Genomic DNA, 18,952 nt, shown 5'->3' with positions numbered 1-18,952 from the left:
AGAGTTTTTCCCCGGCTGCGGGATAGGGAGTGTGGGGAAACGGCAGCTGCCAGCATAGCTCGTTAACCAAGATGGAGCCCGGCAGCTCCCTGCATGCCCCGGGACTACAGCTCCCAGCATGCCCCGGGACTACAGCTCCCAGCATGCCCCGGGGCGCTCCTCCTCTCTTGCTGCCTGAGCCCGCCCGACCCCGGGGCTGCCCGTGCCTTGGCCCCGGCCCAGCTGCGAGGGGGAGCAGGAGGAAGGGGATCTGGGCCTGGAGAGAAGGCAGGAAATAGAGTGGTGAGGAGTGGGAAAGAGATGGAGGGGAAGGGGGCAAAGAGGGAGGGAGGGAGAGGAGAATGGCGGGAAGGAGGAGAGAGGGGGATGGACAGAGAGTGGGCCAGGGACAGGCCAGGGGCCTGAGAGAGACAGAAAAGGCCACAGGAGAGAGGAGTGACAGAGGGGCTGGAGAGGGAGCAGAAGAGAGGGGAAAGGGCGAGGGGAGAGAGAGGGGAGGGAGAGGCAGGAAAGGGGAGAGGCTGCAGGAGAGAGAGGGACAATAAGGCCAGGAGAGGAGAGGGAGAGAAAGATGTGGAGAGAGAGAGAGAGAAACAGGAATGGCTCTGAGACTGGGCAGGGAGGAACTGGGAAGTGTTGAGAGGGAGACAGCCAGTGAAAGGCAAACTTGTGATGGGCAAAGGACAGAGAGGGATGGATGAAGTGCTGGGGGCAGGGAGCTGGGCAGAGCCCCAGAAGAGCAGTGATGAGCAGCTGGGCCAGGCCCCAGCACCCTGGGCTTCCCCCTGGGGTCTCCATCTCTGCTGTCTGCCTGCACTGGGGGCACCCCAAATGTCCTGCCTGCTCCCTACAGCCCTCCTGAGCCCTGGGGACAGCTGGGCTGTGGTGTCCATGTCCCAGGGCTGATTTGGGGGTGTCAGGGCTCTCCTGGGGCACTCTGGGACTGAATGGGAGCAGTATCTCTGAGTGCCTCAGCCTTTCAGCCCTGGGCAGTTGCAGCCAGGCACTTTGTCAGGCTGTGACAGATGATGGGAAGATGGATGCTGGTGGTGTGCTGGTGGCTCTGTTCAGCTCCCCCTCCAAAGCTGTGATCACTGAGATGTGGGGCCACCTGAAGGCCCTGGCAGAGATCTCCAGGGAGTTTGTATTCCATTTTTTGGGATCTTTGGGCTACAATCTGCTGGGGCAATGGGATGCTCGGGTTCCAGGTGCTGGGGCTATGGGGTGTCAAGGGTGTGATATGCCAGAGTTTAGGTGAGCATGTTCTTGTTCCTGACAGAGTCTGGGTTTGTTGGCCTGGGTTCCTGGGATGAAGTTATTTTTACCTTGTGTTCTGAATGTTCTTTCTTTGTGAAGGATGAAAGCTTGTTTTCATTTTCAGGGTTTGATTAGGGACCCTTGGTTTGTGTACCTGGTTTCTTCAGGTTGTTTTTTTCTGTTGTTGTTGTGCTGGATTGTGTTGTGTTTTCTGTCTGGAAACCCTCATTTCTGGTCTGGCACCTCTACAGCAGGTAGGGCAGTGTGACTGATGGTGTGGTCTTGCATATTTCTAGGGAGTTAGTGGAAATGTGTGGCTGGAGCCTTCTGCATCACTTACCCGTTGACTTCTTGAGTGTAAATCTTGCAATATTTTTGCTGAGGTGCAAAAATGAAATGGGAGAGCAGATCCTCCTCAGTCAGACACACACACACACCCCTTCCCCCATCTGAAGATGAACAGCCCAAATCTCTGGGGCTGTGTTCTTTTATTAAACGTGTGTCAGATATCCAGCCCCAGGGGACTTGTGTGCAGAGAATGGCTGCATGGGCCTGGGGCTTGACCATCATCACCTGGAAGGGTGACCCAGCAACACCCCACCCTTGATGCCCCATCAATGCCTTCATACTGGTAAAAAACCTAAAGCTGCTCCCAGTGCAAGAGGAGTTTCTACTCGGAATGTGATCTTCTCCATCATAACTGGAGCCATCTCAGTGATCACAAAAATCACAGAATTGTTACAGTTTCAGAAGCTCTCTAAGATCACTGAGCATCACCCCATCTCCCCACTGTCCTGGCAACCCCCCCCTGCTTGTACTGAGAGGTGATGGGAGGGGGGTGGTTATCCCAATACTGCCCAAACTGGGGGTGAGTAGATCAAGCTAGGGGGAGGGGGTCATGGATTCGAGGGGAGACCCCAACTCGTCCCAGGGGTAGGAGGATGGAATTGGGGACCCCCCAACTCATCTGGAGGGTGGAGAATCTGTGATTTGTTCTCCCCCTACCTCATCCTGGGGGAACCAAACTCGTCCTCGGGCTTGGGGGCTGCAGTGGAGGAGACTCAACCCCAGCCCTGGAAACCCCAATTGATCCTGGGGGTTGGGGGCTCTGATTGGGGACATCAAAAATATCCCAGTGGTGTTGGGCTGCAATTGGCAACCCACAAATCATCCTGGGGGCCAGGGGACATGATGGGTGACCCTCAAGTCATTCCAGGTGATCTAAATTACCCTGTAGTGTGGACTCCCAAAATGTTTCAAGAGAGCCCAACTCATCCCGGGGTGGAGGCTGCAAGGGGGGACACCAACCAATCCTGCTGCAGCAGATTACTCTGCACCACTTACAATCTCACAAGTATAACACTCTACACCATGAAAATCTTTCTGAAAAGTGTTTCAATCCTAATTTTTAAACTAATGAGCATGTCCAGCATAATGAGGATGCTGAGAGAATGCATTCTACTTTGCTCATACTTGTTTGTGTATCTTTGTAGGGCTCCCATGAATCCAGAGGCATCCAACATGGGCTGTGGACAGAGAGCACCCCTTGTTTCAAGGTCACAAAGAGGAACCTCTGGAAAACAGTGCTTGACATTTTTCTACCCCATGTGTGGAGATGGGTCTGGATTATGAAGTGTTGATCTACAAAAGGAAGGTGATGATGAAGAGATTCCTGTGTGGAGGAGGAGAGGGGAAGGAAGGATCTCATGGCCATGGGGATGGATGGAATTAGGAAAGTGACAGAAACTACAAGGTAAGAAAAACAAGCAATAAAGCATCCAAAATGGAATAGTGAACTGAAGTATGTGTTAGAATCCAAGTTTGGGGTCATACAAAAAAAAGTAAATTGTTTAGATGTAGACAGCTTGGAATGGAGACCTGAAGAAACTGAAGTAACATCATTTCTTACAGATGAAGGAAGGGAAGGAATTATCGAAGGCATCTAAAGGCTGCAAGTATGAAAATAGTTCATTAATTCAATTTTTCTTTCTTTTTGTCAGGTATTTAAGAGGTGCTTCCCTCCCATTTTTGGTAGTTTTTTTTTTAGATCACTTGTGCTTCTAGATCACTAGCTAGATCACTTAGCTTCCCTCAGCTCTCTAAAGCCCTGTCTGGATGTGACACCAACACTGAGCTGTGATAAACCAGCTGCTTCCGGCAGCGTGGCCTTTCTGAGGTGGCACCAAAGGCAAGGGGGGATGCAAAGCCAGAGCTCTGCCTTTGCTTTCAGCAGTGCCATCATTTCAGTGTTGCCAGAGACAAAGCCTGCCTCAGTTTCTCTGTCAGAGAGGAAGATGAAATTCCTATTGACAAGTTCAATTTCTACTGACACAGCAGTGGGCATGAAACTGCACTTCTTCTTAAAAGCCCCCAAATTAATGTGTTCGAAATACCACATGCTGAATGTGTCTGAGACTTTCTCTAAAAGTGTAGAGCCACTGATCTTTGATTTAAAGGGAAGTTGGATTGTTTGGGGCTGTTCTACTGTTGTTTTAATTTGATACTGGCAAGAGGTCCTGTGTTGACATTGGAGTGGGAGGTTGGTATTGTTGAGTTTTTAGGTTTTGCTCTTGCTGTGCTGGATATTCTGGTTGGATGATAGTGAAATATTCCAGTAGTATTTTGGAGCACTGGATCTGGGCACCTAAATGATTGTAAATATTCTCTGGTTGTGGCTCAGACTTGAGTAAATGTAAATATGGGAAATGACTGCATGGCAGCACTGTGTGTTGGTGTTTCTGTTCCTTTTCATGTCTGTATATTTCTGTACTACTAGGTCTGGCATTTCTATTCGTACAGATATTTGATCTCTTTTCTTTGTCTTGCCTTTGTTACCCAAGTTGAGGAGAAGTTCTTCCTCTCTGCTATCTATTGATAATGATTTGTTAAGGTTTGTAGGGTGAATTTGGTCAGAAGTTGTTAACCAGCGCAGGAAATTCCAGTGCTCTTTGTTGAAGGGGAAGAGAAGTGTCTTCCTTGATTTTTAGTTAATAGGCATCAAAAAAAGTCTTATTTTAATTGTAATTTTTCAGTGAAAAACCCAATGAGAGTAACTCTACTTCATATATTGACATTTACATGTGGTGTATTTAGCTTTGGCTTCCATTCAAGGTCCAGATGATTCAGGTGCAGTCATTACAACCCAGTTTTGAAATAGTGCTCTTGGCCTGGCTTTGATCAGAGGATTGCTTGCAGATGTCACTGGACTGAAGAAGTTGCCCAAGATGGAGCTGAAGCAGTTCCTGCCCGTTTAGGAAAGGCAGCAATATGGGCCAAGAGCAGTGCTCCTTTTTTTCCTTGCAGACACAACTGGCTTAACTTAAGCTGTGCCTAGCCAGTTCCACTTGCTCTTCTTCCTGCTCTACCATTTTTTAGAATGTTTTGGTTTGTTTCTCACAGATTGTCCCTTTTGCTAAATTTAATTTATTAGCTGAGGTTTGGTGTGCATGTCATAAATCATGGTTGCCAATCTCAAAAATGTTGGTGTTTGAAGAGATTGAGCTTTTAAACAAATGTAAAAGAGTCTAGAATCAAGGACAGGGGATTAATAGGAAGGAAAATGGGTCTTTCTGAAAGCTCCTTGAGGATTGTAGTTTCAGTTATTGTTGAATGATCAGTCAGCTTGAATTACTAAAAAGAGTTCAAGCTGATGTTCTTAAAAATGACCAAGACTCAAATATTCTTCCGTTAATGGTTTAATTTAATTAATAAAATTGCAATGAGCAAAACGGCGCTGGGTGCATGGGGAGTGTATGCTCCACTCACATGCGCACGTAAAGTTTAATCTTTTAGTTTATATTCCATACCTTAATATATATTCATAACTACATATTCATGGCTGTTCTAGGAATAGGCTGGGTTATATTTATTAGTTCTTGGGAGAGGCAATAGGCTGGGTTATATTTATTAGTTCTTGGGAGAGGCAGGCCTTCAAAGGCACATGCCCACTTTATCTCTGGGGGTCTTTTTTGACAGTTGGATGCAGTCAGTGACTGCCTCAGTTTACCCTCTCGTTACCCTTTGATTCCACACATGAGCTCCTTCTCTCTTTCCTGTGCAACACTCTGCAGTCAGCAGTAAAATGACCTTAAGTTGCAATGCTATGTGGTGAGCAGCAAAATCAGCTTAGATTAGCACAACGGGATGTACATTGTAGTGTTTTCAAGGTACAGAAACTCTGGATGTCTTGTTTCTTGTTCCCCTAAGCCTTGTAGTTACACAAAGAACAGTTATATTTGCATCTTTCACAGTGTTGAAGGCAGATATATTATTAGTACTCTCAAAATGGGGTTAGCAAAATACTTTATAAAAGTTAGGTTAGCAAACACTTTATAAAAGTTGGGTTAGTAAGCACTTAATAATTATTCAAATAATTATTCATCATGAATTCACACACACATACTACATCCTCCTTCTACTTCTCCTTCTCCTCCTTCCTCGTTTTGCTCCTTTCTCCTTCTCTCCTTCTCCCTCCTTCTCCTCCTTCTCCTCCTTCTCCTCCTTCTCCTTCTCCTTCTCCTTCTCCTTCTCCTTCTCCTTCTCCTTCTCCTCTCTCCTTCTCCTTCTCCTTCTCCTTCTCCTTCTCCTTCTTCCTCTCTCTTTCTCTTCTCCTTCATTGCTGCTGTGTGACAATGGGTGTTTCTCTGGCAGCCTGGTGTGCTGTGCAGCTCCAGGAGCCTCCAAGCCAGCACCAGGCTGCTAGCCCTGGCTTTGCAGGAGGAGAGGCTGAAAGTGAGAGAAGCCTGAAACACCTTCCTGAGTGGAAAGGGTCAGAATCCATGCCTGAAGGTTCAGATCTTTCCTTTACTAACGCTGCTCCAATCCCAGCAAGTGCAGGTGCCTGCTGAGCTCTGCTGAGCACTGTCTTTACCCTGCAGTAATGGGGAGTGTGAGAACTGGCTTCAGATCATCCTGAGATCTCTTTCTGAACTGGAGGGGTGATGGCAAGGCAGGTAGCTACACGGGAGTCTTCTTGTTGGCTCTTGTTTGAGTCACTAACGCTTCCTATTTTCATTTTGGTTTCTTTGTTTTTTGCTTGCTTTTTTGTCCAGAGGCTCAGTGCTTCCTTCTGCTGGACAGCCTGTGAGACCTGATTTACGTAGAGTTTTGTTTCCTCACAGCAGGACTGTGAGCAATGGAGATGCAGAGCTTCACCTGAGTGCAGTGGTGTTGTTTGCACTGTTCCACAATTTGACCAATGTGCTGGCTTTGTATGGGCTTTGTATGTATCTTGAGAAGCTGCCTGGAAATTCGTGTAGTTAGTGCAGAGAGCAGTGATGCTGTCTGTAATTTCTCCCCCAGGCTCCCCCCCAGTATTTGGATTTCATTCCCTTGGTTTTAAAAGGTCACTTAGGAAAAAAGAGAATGCCACATTATTCATTCTTCCCCACCTCCTCGCCCCATCCTCTTTCTCCTCCTTTTGGAGAGAAATGCAGGAATAAGCAGACAATGTCTGTTTAAAAACAGTGCCCAAATCTAGAGCAAAACTGCCTCTCATTTTTTATTCATTGCGGTTTTGTCTTGTGTTAAAGAAAGATTATTCCTAAAAAGCAATTATTACCACCCATCATTCCCAGTCCTCTCCCAGGCTTCCTCTATGCACCCAACCCCATGTGGATCACCTCTTGCATGGGTGACCAGGAGCCCTAATCTCTGTTAGCTGACCTTGCCATGTTCCTTTGGCAAAATAATTTCCTTGGTATTATCATTAATTCCCAGGCCAGTCTAGGAAAAATGGCCAGGCTATCAAAAGCCATGCCTAACATTCTAGGGATCCATCCAAGGTATGGTGAGATAGCTAGATATGATGGAGAAAGATGCTGGGTCTACTAGAGAAGTCCTTCAACACCCTTTGGTGCTCAGACCAAATCTGATAGCCTGAGTACATCCTTCCTGCCTTTGAATCACATCAGAGAATGATGGGAGTTTGTGTCATCCTCCCATCCTGTCTTTGGTCTGGATCCTCCCTTCTGTCTGTTCTGGTTTCTGAGTGTTCCCCTCCAAGTGCCTCCATGGCTTTGTTTCTGCAGGCCACACAGTTGGCGTGTGGAGGTGAAAAGAGTTTGGGATCTAAGTGTGGCAGAATTTGACTTCCTGTCCTCTGCTGCCAGGTATCTGAAGCCTTGCTCTGCTGAGCAGTGTCAGTCTTGTTTCAGCTGCTTAACCCCAGTGAAATCTTTCTCGCTAGCAGGTGGTGGAAATGTTTCCTTCAGTGCCTGGGATGATGCTGTTGTGGCTGGAGGAGGGCACAGTGTGTAAGTAACCCCTGAGTTTGTCTTGTCAATTCTGGTACAGCTGTGCTACAGGGAAGGGGGTGAGGAGAGGGAATGGAACCCACCAAAAAGAATTCCTTCTCCTAGAGGTGATGTGTTGTTTTCCTTCCCTAGGGGAGTCCCACAGCAGACTTTGGCCACAACAAATGACAGTAGGCCAGCTGGCTTTGTTTCTGAGGTCTGCTGTGAACTTGCTGCTGCCATCAAGGAAGTGGAAGCAGAGCATGGTGAGGAAATCTACTGGGCATTTCTGCCTCCCGAAGTAAGGAGGAGGAGTCTGTGCCTGTAAGTGTGAAACAGAGGAAGACCCTGACAGGATTAACTCCTGTAAGGAAACAAAGCAAGGCCCTGATAAGGCCACAAGGTGTAAGACTCTTTTCTTAAAACAAAACATTAACAAGGCACCAAAAGACTGAAAATACACAAAGGAGCAGATAAGAGGACAGAGTAACAGCCTAAGTCTGAAATGGTCTTGCAACACCGGAGTGGAGTTAGAAAGAATCAAGAAAGGTAAAAAGTTCAACCCTGAGGAAGACTTTGTGACTTCATCTGAAGACCCCCAGAGACCCCGAGACATATCCCCAAAAAATGACTCCACCCAGACTCTGGCTGTTATGAATATTATAATTACATGTTGCAATCTTATGAATACGTATGTAAGGATGTTGCAACCTTCTCTTTTAACTGTATAAATAACATAACCCTTTGACCTGACCGGTGGAACTCTTTGTCCAGCGTGAGCTGGGAGTTCCCCGGGTCCGAAAATAAATACCTTTGCTGTTTAAAGGCTTAAAATTCTGTCCCTAAATAGTTTTGCAGGCCTTTTTGGGCTTCAAATGTGTCATGAATGCCCCTTTGAACTAATACAGGAAAGGAGAGAAATTCTGTCTCATGCTGGTTGTGACTGCTAGCTGAGGTGAGGAGCAGATCTGAACATCAGCAAAGGCAAAAGGTTTCCAGCAATGATTCCTGTCAGGATGGGGAGCAAATTTGAGAGGTCTGCCTCTTGTAACCGTGCCTCCTAGTGACCTGATCTACTGAAAAGCTGCCCAGGGAGAGCCCTTGTTCTGTAGCCTGTTGGTGTTTGTGAGGGGACAGGTTTTCAAACGCCAGGATTTGAAAAGCCTGACTGGGGGAATAGGTGTGTGCTGCATCTCAGATTTCCTGGAGTGCTGCTGTCATTAGGAATCATAGTCTTGTGTCAGAAAAATACCTGTACCTATTTCAGGATGCTTTCATTGAGAGCAGCTCCAGGACCAGCTCCAGATGCACGGGGAGAATGTGCAAAACCTGGGCTGGAGAGGTGTGTGGTAGAGCCCAAGCAGGAACTCCAGAAGGAAAGCCAGGTGAAGCATTCTACACCAAGGGCAAGACCAGTTGGTGAGGGCAGTTTGGAAAGGGTTGTGTCCTGATTAATTTCTGGATTTTGTAGGACCCCTGGCAAAAGGTTCTCTGTTCTCTTTTGTCCAGGGAGGGACTTGGTCTTAGAGGTGGCTTTTGGGTGTAAGGCCCAAGGTGACTTTTGTAACAGAGATGACTATTTGAACTCCTCTGCGTCAATGAGTGTTCCTTATTTCTCATTTTAGAAATATCCCGTGCAACGATGGCTGAACAGTAGAGGCTGAGTTTGCTTTAGTGTTTGAAATTGGACTTGTGTTGATGTGGATTTGGAGATCACTTGATTAGCAATGCATGTGTCTGTTCAGGTCTAGTGTACAGCAGGGTTGGTGGTTTTTATTGGTACACTTAGTACCAATACCTTCCAACACCTTTGGAAGCAGAGTGGGCATCTGGGAACTGGTTGGTATCTGGTCCATGGCTTCAGGGGTTGCTTTAATAATCCTCCTCTTGTCAGGTCCTAGAGTTTGATCTGGGCACAGTGCCAGCCAGTACACTCTGTTCCTCCCATGGGATTCAAAGCCCCTGTGCTAGCCAGTCCATCAGCTCTGGTTTGACTGCCCAGCTGGAGCTGAAAACCATCTGAATCAGCTGGGAGAGCTACAAATGTGGCTTGAGGAGCAGTATCCAGGTTCTGCCTTGGTTTGCTGCCTTTGCAGCTTTCTGTGAAGGCTGAGGGAGGTGCTGAAGAGGTGGTTGTGGCTGTGGGGGGTGGATATTGTAAGGGCAGAGAGGGCTGCTGGCATCAGAGATCTTCCCTGCTTTGTCCTCATGGACTTGATGCTTTTGTCCCCAATAACCTCAGACCACCAAGGAAGAGCCTTCCATTCCTGAACTGCTGCTCTCAGTACTGCAGGAGGTGATGTGCTTCAGAGATAGGAACCTCTGAAAAGCCTCCAACCATTTTAAGGCTGTGTAGCACTGTCTGTTTTTTTCTTTGCCTCTCAGGCACTTTCTCAAGTGGCTGCTTTGGTTGCAAGCACACAAAGAAGAGGAGTGAATCCCAGGTCTATGTTGGCAGAGGTGTACAGCTTCTGTCTCTATTGGAGAGACTTCCAGCCTCAACAACCCCATGGGGAGCTCCAGGCTGGGCACAGAGTGGTTAGAGAGCAGCCAGACAGAGAGGGACCTTGGAGTTTGGATTGCCAGGAAGCTGAACAGGAGCCAGCAGTGTGCCCAGGTAGCCAAGAAGGCCAATGGCATCCTGGCCTGGATCAGGAGCAGCGTGGCCAGCAGGTCCAGGGAAGGGATTCTGCCCCTGTGCTCAGCCCTGGTGAGGCCACAGCTTGAGTCCTGTGTCCAGTTCTGGGCCCCTCAGCTCAGGAAGGAGATTGAGGTGCTGGAGCAGGTCCAGAGAAGAGCAAGGAGGCTGTAAAGGGATCCAGCAGAATTGCTGTGAGGAAGGGCTGAGGGAGCTGGGGGTGTTGAGGCTGGAGAAGAGGAGGCTCAGGGGAGACCTCATCACTCTCTCCAACTCCCTGAAAGGAGGTTGGAGCCAGGAGGGGGTTGGGCTCTTTTCCCAGGCAACTCTCAGCAGGACAAGAGGGCACGGTCTCAAGTTGTGCCAGGGGAGGTTTAGGTTGGATGTTAGAAAGAATTTCTTTCTGGAGAGGGTGATCAGCCATTGGAATGGGCTGCCCAGGGAAGTAGTGGATTCTCCGTGTCTGGAGATATTTCAAAAGAGACTGGATGTGGCATGCATGGACTTGGGGGTGTGGATCAAGGGTTGGACTTGATGATCTCTGAGGTCCCTTCCAACCCAGCCAATTCTATGATTCTCACCTGTGCAATGTGAGGAGACACAAGACTTCTCTCTGTCTGTTCATAGCAGTCACTCCTATGCTTGTTTTGTCCATGCTGATCTCTCTCAGCAGTTCAGATGAAGGCAGTGCTTGCTGTATGTTTTTTAGTGTTCTCCCCTAATACAGTGTTCCAGCTCTAGACCTAAAGCCTACAGGCTTGCCATGGGAGGCAGCAATGTCAGGAGGAGTGGTGTTGTTGCCCCCTTCTGTAGTCTCAGAAAGAGGTAAGCAGGGTAAGCTCTTCTTTCCAGGTGCTTTTTGTCACCTTAGCATCCCTGTAGCCTGTAGGGACTCTTGTGGCTAGAGAGCTGGCTTTGAATGAAGCCCTCCTGAAGCTCAGGGAGGCTTCTGAAGTGAGTGCTGCTGCTGCTTCTGCACTGGTGTGCCTAGGGCTGTCAAGAAAGCAAGGCTGGGTTTTCTCTGTGAGCTGCCTGGTGTCCTCTAGCAAGTAGGCTTTCCCTGCCTTGGGCAGTGGAGGCCCAGACTGAGTCTTACTCCATGAATAACAGCCCACCCAGACAATAGCTTGCCTACCAGGAGGTGGGGCTGGGTGAGTTCAAACTCCAAAGAGAGGGGATGTTCCTTCTTCCCATTGTCTCCTATTACAAAGGGCATTTAGTGGGCAAAAGAGGCACCTGGCAAAGAGCATGTGTTTTCAGAGAACTCGTGACCTCTGGGCAGATCATTCTGGGCTGCCTGAGGTGTTAAGGTTGCCAGTATAATTTGTGACAAGGTCTGAATGTTCTGTGGGCTCTTGCCAGCTCTTCCAGGAGAATTGCTGGCTGGGCCCTGCTTGGGCTTGGTGGACCTATCCAAGGGAGTTTGTGGCCTTTCTGACTCCTTGGGGCCACTGGAAGGGGGAGCAATGGCCTTCTTGCAGATGTTGTGCTCAGTTGTGACACAGCAGCACAACTGGATGCAGAAGGCAGACCTAGGGAAGTGAAAGTTGAAGTTAACTGAGATTTAATTGTACCTCAGCTGAATCACTTCTGCACCAGCCTGATTTCTTGATCTGACAAATGTGGAGCTGTTTGTCTGTTGAGATCCTTTGTTACTGTGACTTCATTGTACCTCTAGAAGTTGTAGCCTTAAAACTGTGGAAAAGGTGCAAATCTTCAAACCTGATAAGGGGGGGACACACACGCAGTACTTTTCCTTGAAATGATCAACTTGCACAGGCTCTGAAGCTCCAGGGCTAGCTCCAACCAGTTGCAAGATGACTGCAGTGTTCAAACTGGTTATAAACCTGTTCTGTTTGGAGTTTGGTAATTCAGCCCATTGTTGGGCAGGCTTGTTACCTGTTTTGCTCTGAGCTCATTCTGACATGGGCATTTGGAATGTTTTTTTTTCTCGCTGAGATTCCTCCCAGCTGGTCTCTGACCTGTTCTTCCTGAGCAGATCACTGACTTCACACCCCAAAATCCTCCCACAAAGCCACATTCTTGGTCATGAGGAGTGTGGCTTTTTTTCAGCCTGGTACCTCCTAATCTTTATTTGTAGAACGTCTGCAGGTATCAGACACAAAGAGTACAGTGTATGCTCTGGTCTTCATTAGAGCAGTTCATGAATTTGAACTAGAAATGTCAAGTGATGAGGTTTTTTTGTCCCACAGTTATCTCTGATGAGGTAGCATGAGCTCTGGGATGCAGTGGAAGTGGGAATAGGGATGTACCTGTGTTCAGCTGAATCCTCTATGATGTTTTATATGGTGGTCATCTCTCTCTTGTGAGAGCTGCATCAGCAGGATGCAGGTAGGATAAGATTTGTATTAGGACGTAGATAAAAATCTTATCCTTAGAAGAAGCCACCTAAAGGCAAGAATAGCATGCAGAAGACCTTTCCAGGTATTTTGGGTTCTTATGTCCTGCATGAAGCAGCTCAGCGTAGCATGAAGTATCGAATCAGACACTTGTCTTTAAAAGGTATTTATGAGGTGGCAGTTTTTGTGTGGAATGTTTGTCTGGCTTTGAAGTAAGGCAAGTTTTATTTTCATTGGATTATGACTTGATAGAAGATCCATGAAACTTTCCTTGGAAGGAGTTCCTCTTCTCACACCTTAGTATTTCTTCAAAATCCCTATTGAAAATAAAACCTAAATGTTTGAACTCTTCACCCCTCATTTCATCAAACTATTTTTTAGTTAAATAGGGAGCAGAAGGGGAAGGTTTTTCAGCTTGGTACTTGATTGGCCACATAGCCTGAATATTCTTTGTATTTACAAATGTGCAGTTGGCCACGTTGTGAGGGATTTTGTGCTGCAGCTAATAAAACTTTATGTGCACACACTACCTGGTCATGAAGCATATCTGCAGACACTGAGAGCAATATAGAGGATCAGTTTAATAAAATAAATTCAGTGTAATATTTTGGGAAATCTGAAAATGTTTTCAGATGTGCTAGTGGTTGAACAGGTAAGTTTACTGACCTTCTAGCTTCTGAGAAAGAGAACTGCATCCCTAGCTATAGAAGAGGCATCCAGGTTTCAGGAATTGCAGCTTCAGTTGTCAGTCACACTTCCTTCAGTTATGCATAGGAAAAAAATCACCATTCCGCCAGCACATTTATAGACTATATTAAGTATTTATTAAGTAGTTTGTGTCAAGCCACTGGAAACATGCTATGAATAATCTGAGAAAAAAAAAAAATCAAACCCAAAAAACTACAGTTGCTTAAAAAGGAAGTGACGGCGTGTTGATGGTGAGTTTCAGGAAATGGTGAGGATAAGGGAAAGGTAGGAGATAGAATATAGCACATAGCAGTGACAGAGGGGGATTCCTTCTTGTTTGTTTGTTTTAATTGTTAATGAAACCATGGGAGGGATCAACTGAAATCCTTCCATTTTCTTGAAGGCAAGACCCAGCTGAACACAGTGTTTTTGGCTCTCCTGGGTCTGAGTACTGCTAAAAGGAGAGCTTGCTGGCCCCCAGGGACCATCTGTGAAGCTGCGAGATTTGGGCACTGGAGAGCTGGAGGCAGGAGAAGGGTAAGAGCAAACAACCAGCTGGTGGGATCCTGAGTGGGATCCTAAGTGAGGAAGTGTGATTGTAGCTCAGGTAACTTGGTAACTTTGTTTTGTCTCTCTGTTAAATGTTAATGATGTGGGTATGTGTGTGTGGGAATGAGACCAAATGTAGCTGTGAAGTGAGTATCCTTTTATCCCGAGAATGAATGTTACCTGTTGTATGCTCTGAAATGTAGAAACTCTGAAAAGGGGGAAGAAAAAAAGAAAGGGGGGGGGGGGGGGGGAGTGGTGGTTTTGAGTTTTATGCCTGGGAATTGGGCTTCACTTGCTGTAAGTGTAAACTCGGGTCTAATTGGGACAATCAGTGGTCAAGGGCCAAAGGTGTAAAATTTTTATGGGTTTGGAAGCGAACAAAGTGAGTGTGTGCTACATGGGGATTATTGCTGCCACCTTCTTTCTGAGATCCTTTGTAGGAAGTGCAAAAATGTGTGGTTGTAGAATTTAGTGATGGTGATTGTTACCATCCGAGCTGTTATTTTATGTTTTGATTGTGAGGACAGATCAGCCACTACTCATGGAGGTCTCAGGACTTTACAAAAATGGCAGGAGCAGCACTTAAACCCAACACCAGATGCTCTCTATTAATGCCCCTCCCTAATAAAGAAAGGAGAGAGAATAAGGGGGAGAGACTTATGGGTTGGAAACTAAACTACACAACTTTCCTCCTGTAAGAATGGGTGGGGAGGTATATAGGAAGAGTTTACAAGTCAACGAGTGGCTAAGAGACTGGTGGCAAAGACAGGGTTTTGGTTTTTTCGATCATGGGATGCTATATGAGACACCTGGCCTGGTGATGGCAGGTGGGATGCACCTGTCCCAGAGGGGGAAGAGGCTTTTGGGGCAGGACTTAGCAGGGCTCATTGAGAGAGCTTTAAACTAGATGTGAAGGGGGAAGGGGAGAAAACTGGGTCTGTCAGGGACAAACACAAGAGGAACGAACCGGGGCCCGAAGGCAGGTGGTCTAGGGAGGATTTAGTCCCACCAGTGTGCTCTGTTTGTTTCCTGAAATGTCTGTATGCTAATGCACGCAGCATGGGGAATAAGCAAGAAGAGTTAGAGGTCAGTGTACAGGCTAAGGGTTATGATCTGGTAGCGATAACAGAGACATGGTGGGATAGGTCACATGACTGGAATGTGGCCATGGATGGTTATGTGCTTTTTCGGAAAGATAGGGCGGGGAAGCGAGGTGGTGGAGTTGCTCTTTATGTGAGAGAGCAACTAGAATGTGTTGAGTTTTGTGCAGGGGCTGATGAGGGGCAAGTTGAAAGTTTGTGGGTAAGAATTAAGGGGCAGGCTGGTGTGGGTGATACAGTTGTGGGGGTCTACTACAGACCTCCTGATCAAGGCGAGGAGGTTGATGAGGCCTTCTACAGGCAGCTGAAAGCAGCCTCACAACTTCAGTCCCTAGTCCTCATGGGAGATTTTAACTACCCCGATATCTGCTGGTTGACTCACACAGCCAGCCTTTCACAGTCTAGGAGGTTCCTCCAGTGCATTGATGATAACTTCTTAATGCAAATGGTGGACAAACCGACTAGAAGAGGAGCGCTGTTGGATCTTGTACTAACCAATAAGGAGGGCCTTGTTGAAGCAGTGGTGGTCAATGGCAGCCTTGGCTGCAGTGATCATGAGATGGTAGAGTTCAGGATCCTGTGTGGAAGGAACAGAGTACCCAGTAGGATCAGAACCCTGGACTTCCACAGGGCAAACTTTGGCCTCCTCAATCAACTGTTAAGAGAAATCCCATGGGACAGGGTGTTAGAAGATAAAGGGGCTCAAGATAGCTGGTCAATATTCAAGGACCACTATTTGCAAGCACAGGATCAGAGCGTCCCTATGGTTAGGAAATCTAGTAAGGGAGCTAGGAGACCAGCATGGTTAAAAAAGGAACTGCTGGGAAAACTTAAGTGGAAAAGGAAAATCTACAGATCATGGAAGGGGGGGCTGGTCACTTGGGAGGAATATAGGACTGTTGTCAGAGGATGTAGGAAAGCAATTAGGAAAGCTAAGGCCTCCTTGGAACTTAACCTTGCAAGTCAGGTTAAGGATAATAGAAAGGGCTTTTTCAAATACATAGCTAACAAAACTAACACTAGAGGCAATATTGGCCCACTAAGGAATGAGCTGGGAGCCCTGGTGACAGAGGATATAAAGAAGGCAGAGGTGCTGAATGCCTTCTTTGCCTCTGTCTTTACTCCTGCGGGGTTTCCGCATGAGCCCCAGATTCATTCAGCCCCAGAAGTAGTCGAGATAGATGAGGAGTTAGACATAGTAGATGAGGATTGGGTTAGGGATCAGCTGAGTAATCTGGACATCCATAAGTCGATGGGTCCAGATGGAATGCATCCAAGGGTGCTGAGGGAGCTGGCGGAGGTCATTGCTAGGCCACTCTCCATCATCTTCAGTAAGTCATGGGTAACAGGAGAGGTGCCTGAGGACTGGAGGATAGCAAATGTCACTCCAGTCTACAAAAAGGGCAAGAAGGAGGACCCGGGTAACTATAGACCAGTCAGCCTCACCTCCATCCCTGGAAAGGTGATGGAACAACTTGTTCTTGTCACTATCTCCAGGCATATCAAGGACATGGGAGTCATCGAGAGCAGTCAGCATGGTTTTATCAAGGGTAAATCATGTTTGACTAACCTCATAGCCTTCTATGAGGAAATTACTAGGTGGATAGATGATGGAAGAGCAGTAGATGTGGTTTATCTTGATTTCAGTAAAGCATTTGACACCGTCTCTTACAGCATCCTTGTAGATAAGTTGATCAATTATGGGTTTGGTGATCAGGTAGTGAGGTGGATCAGGAACTGGTTGAAAGGAAGGAGTCAGAGAGTTGTAGTCAATGGGGCAGAATCTGGTTGGAGGTGTGTGACTAGTGGAGTCCCTCAGGGGTCGGTGCTGGGACCGGTGTTGTTTAATATCTTCATCAATGACTTGGATGAGGGTATAGAATGTACCCTCAGCAAGTTTGCTGATGACACTAAGCTGGGAGGAGTGGCTGACACACCAGAGGGCTGTGCTGCCATTCAGAGAGACTTAGACAGGCTGGAGAGTTGGGCAGGGAGAAACATGATGAAATTCAACAAGGGGAAGTGTAGAGTCTTGCATTTGGGAAAGAACAACAAGATGTTCCAGTATAGGTTGGGGGCTGACCTGCTGGGGAGCAGTGTAGGTGAAAGAGACCTGGGGGTCCTGGTTGACAAGAAGATGACCATGAGCCAGCAATGTGCCCTTGTGGCCAAGAAGGCCAATGGCATCCTGGGGTGCATTAGAAAGGGTGTGGTTAGTAGGTCAAGAGAGGTTCTCCTCCCCCTCTATACTGCATTGGTGAGGCTGCACCTGGAGTATTGTGTCCAGTTCTGGGCCCCTCAGTTCAAGAAGGACAGGGAAGTGCTTGAAAGAGTCCAGCGCAGAGCTACTAAGATGATTAAGGGAGTGGAACATCTCCCTTATGAGGAAAGGCTGAGGGAGCTGGGTCTCTTTAGTTTGGCGAAAAGGAGACTGAGGGGTGACCTCATCAATGTTTTCAAATATGTAAGGGGTGAGTGTCAGGGAGATGGAGTTAGGCTCTTCTCAGTAGTGAACAGTGATAGGACAAGGGGTAATGGGTGTAAATTGGAGCATAGGAGGTTCAAGTTGAATATTCGAAAAAATTTTTTTACTGTAAGGGTGACAGAGCCCTGGAACGGGCTGCCCAGGGAGGTTGTGGAGTCTCCTTCACTGGAGACATTCAAAACCCGTCTGGACACGTTCCTATGTGATGTACTCTAGGTGGCCCTGCTCTGGCAGGGGGGGTTGGACTAGATGATCTTTCGAGGTCCCTTCCAACCCCTAGGATTCTGTGATTCTGTAATGAGAACAAGGAAACAATTACTAAATACATACAACTATCCAGGAACGTTACTAACTATATACAAATATACAGGGAAATGCTCCCACCTTCCTCCCCCTTTTCCCCCACTAACTGTCACAGGGCAGCCCTGGGAAGGTCCAGGCTGGACTCCTGGAGTCAGCAGCAGGCAGGAGCTGGAGGCAGAACAGGGCTCTTCCCAGAGAAGAGCTGCACCTCAGCTGGGCTTAGCGGCGCCAAAGTCGCTTGGTGCTTCCTGGTTTTGCCTTCACCCTTAGACAGCTCAGAATGAAACTGGTCTGAGTTGCCAGGCACCGGATGGAGGGTGTGCTGTCATACTTGAGGCGCTGAAGTGCTGTGAGCAAAACAAAAAGAGAGCCCAAATGAGCCGCAGTGTCTGCAGAGCCATCTCCTCCAGCCCCTGGCAGCCCCTTTGCCCTCCAGGAGAACAGAGCTGCTGCAGAGGAATGGCCAGCGTGCCCCTGCCATCTTCCCCTGCCCCTGAAGCATTTCTCTAGAGCAGTGCCTGGCGAGGCAGTACCCTGCCCAGGCTCTGTCCCCTGCCCCTCCAGTCCCGACCAGCACAGCTCTGCCCCTGCTTACCGCTGATCATATCAGAAAGCTTCTGCTGGCTTTGGCCCCGCGCAGCAAGCCCTGGGAAGGAAGAGAGAGAGCGTCTCCAGTGTGCTGCTCCCCCCCCAGCACACTCCCCCCCAGCACAGCCCCCGGCCCGGCCGCCTCGGCTGCACAACCTCCTGCCCCTCCACAGGGCTGAGCCCGCGCAAGACCAGGAGGGACAGGGTGGCACTGGGCAAGGCGGCCACCAAGACCCCGTGTGTGGGCAGGGCTGGCAGAGGGAGGCCAAGGCCCTGCACAGGGCAGCCATGAGGGGCTCTGGCAGCCACAGGGCTGCTCCTGGTGCAAGGGCAGCAGTGGGGACTGGGGCCAGGCTGCCAGAAGAGGGTCCGCAGGGGCTGTGGCTCACCGATGAACCTGATGGCCTCCATTCTCACTCTGTCTTGAGCGTTATGCAGGTACCCCAGGCTCTGATCCAAGTATTCTTCAGCCCTGGTCCTGTCCTGCAGCAGCTGGAGAGAGCGGGAGGCTATGGGAATGTCCCAGTCCCTCCTCCCAGCCCATTCCCCTCTCCCAGCCAGGAGCCTGTGGAACTGCGGTGGAGAGGGAGCCCCAGGGGTGCCAAGAGAGACCCTCGCGGGGTGCAGGGAGGGGAGAAGGGCCAAGAGAGGAGCCCCTGGGGGCTTTCTTCTTGAGGACAGGGAACAAGGATGCAGCTCCAGGCTGTGGGCTCTGGGCTGCAGCTGGGCTGCAGGGGAGGCAGAGTTGCAGA

General features: G+C 48.3%; 1 long non-coding RNA gene across 1 annotated transcript; it reads left to right on the top strand.

The window, feature by feature from the left end:
- Positions 1-191: 191 nt before the first annotated feature.
- On the top strand, positions 192-18,684 carry LOC115600307. Its single transcript, XR_003988893.1, has 3 exons — positions 192-282; positions 10,219-10,224; positions 18,671-18,684. It is a non-coding gene; the product is annotated as an uncharacterized LOC115600307 (long non-coding RNA).
- The last annotated feature ends 268 nt before the right edge of the window (positions 18,685-18,952 follow it).

Source organism: Calypte anna, unplaced genomic scaffold (assembly GCF_003957555.1).
Source record: "Calypte anna isolate BGI_N300 unplaced genomic scaffold, bCalAnn1_v1.p scaffold_211_arrow_ctg1, whole genome shotgun sequence".
Taxonomy (NCBI): domain Eukaryota; kingdom Metazoa; phylum Chordata; class Aves; order Apodiformes; family Trochilidae; genus Calypte; species Calypte anna.
The sequence above is the reverse complement of the archived record's forward strand: the minus strand, read 5'-3'. Positions and strand labels throughout refer to the sequence as shown.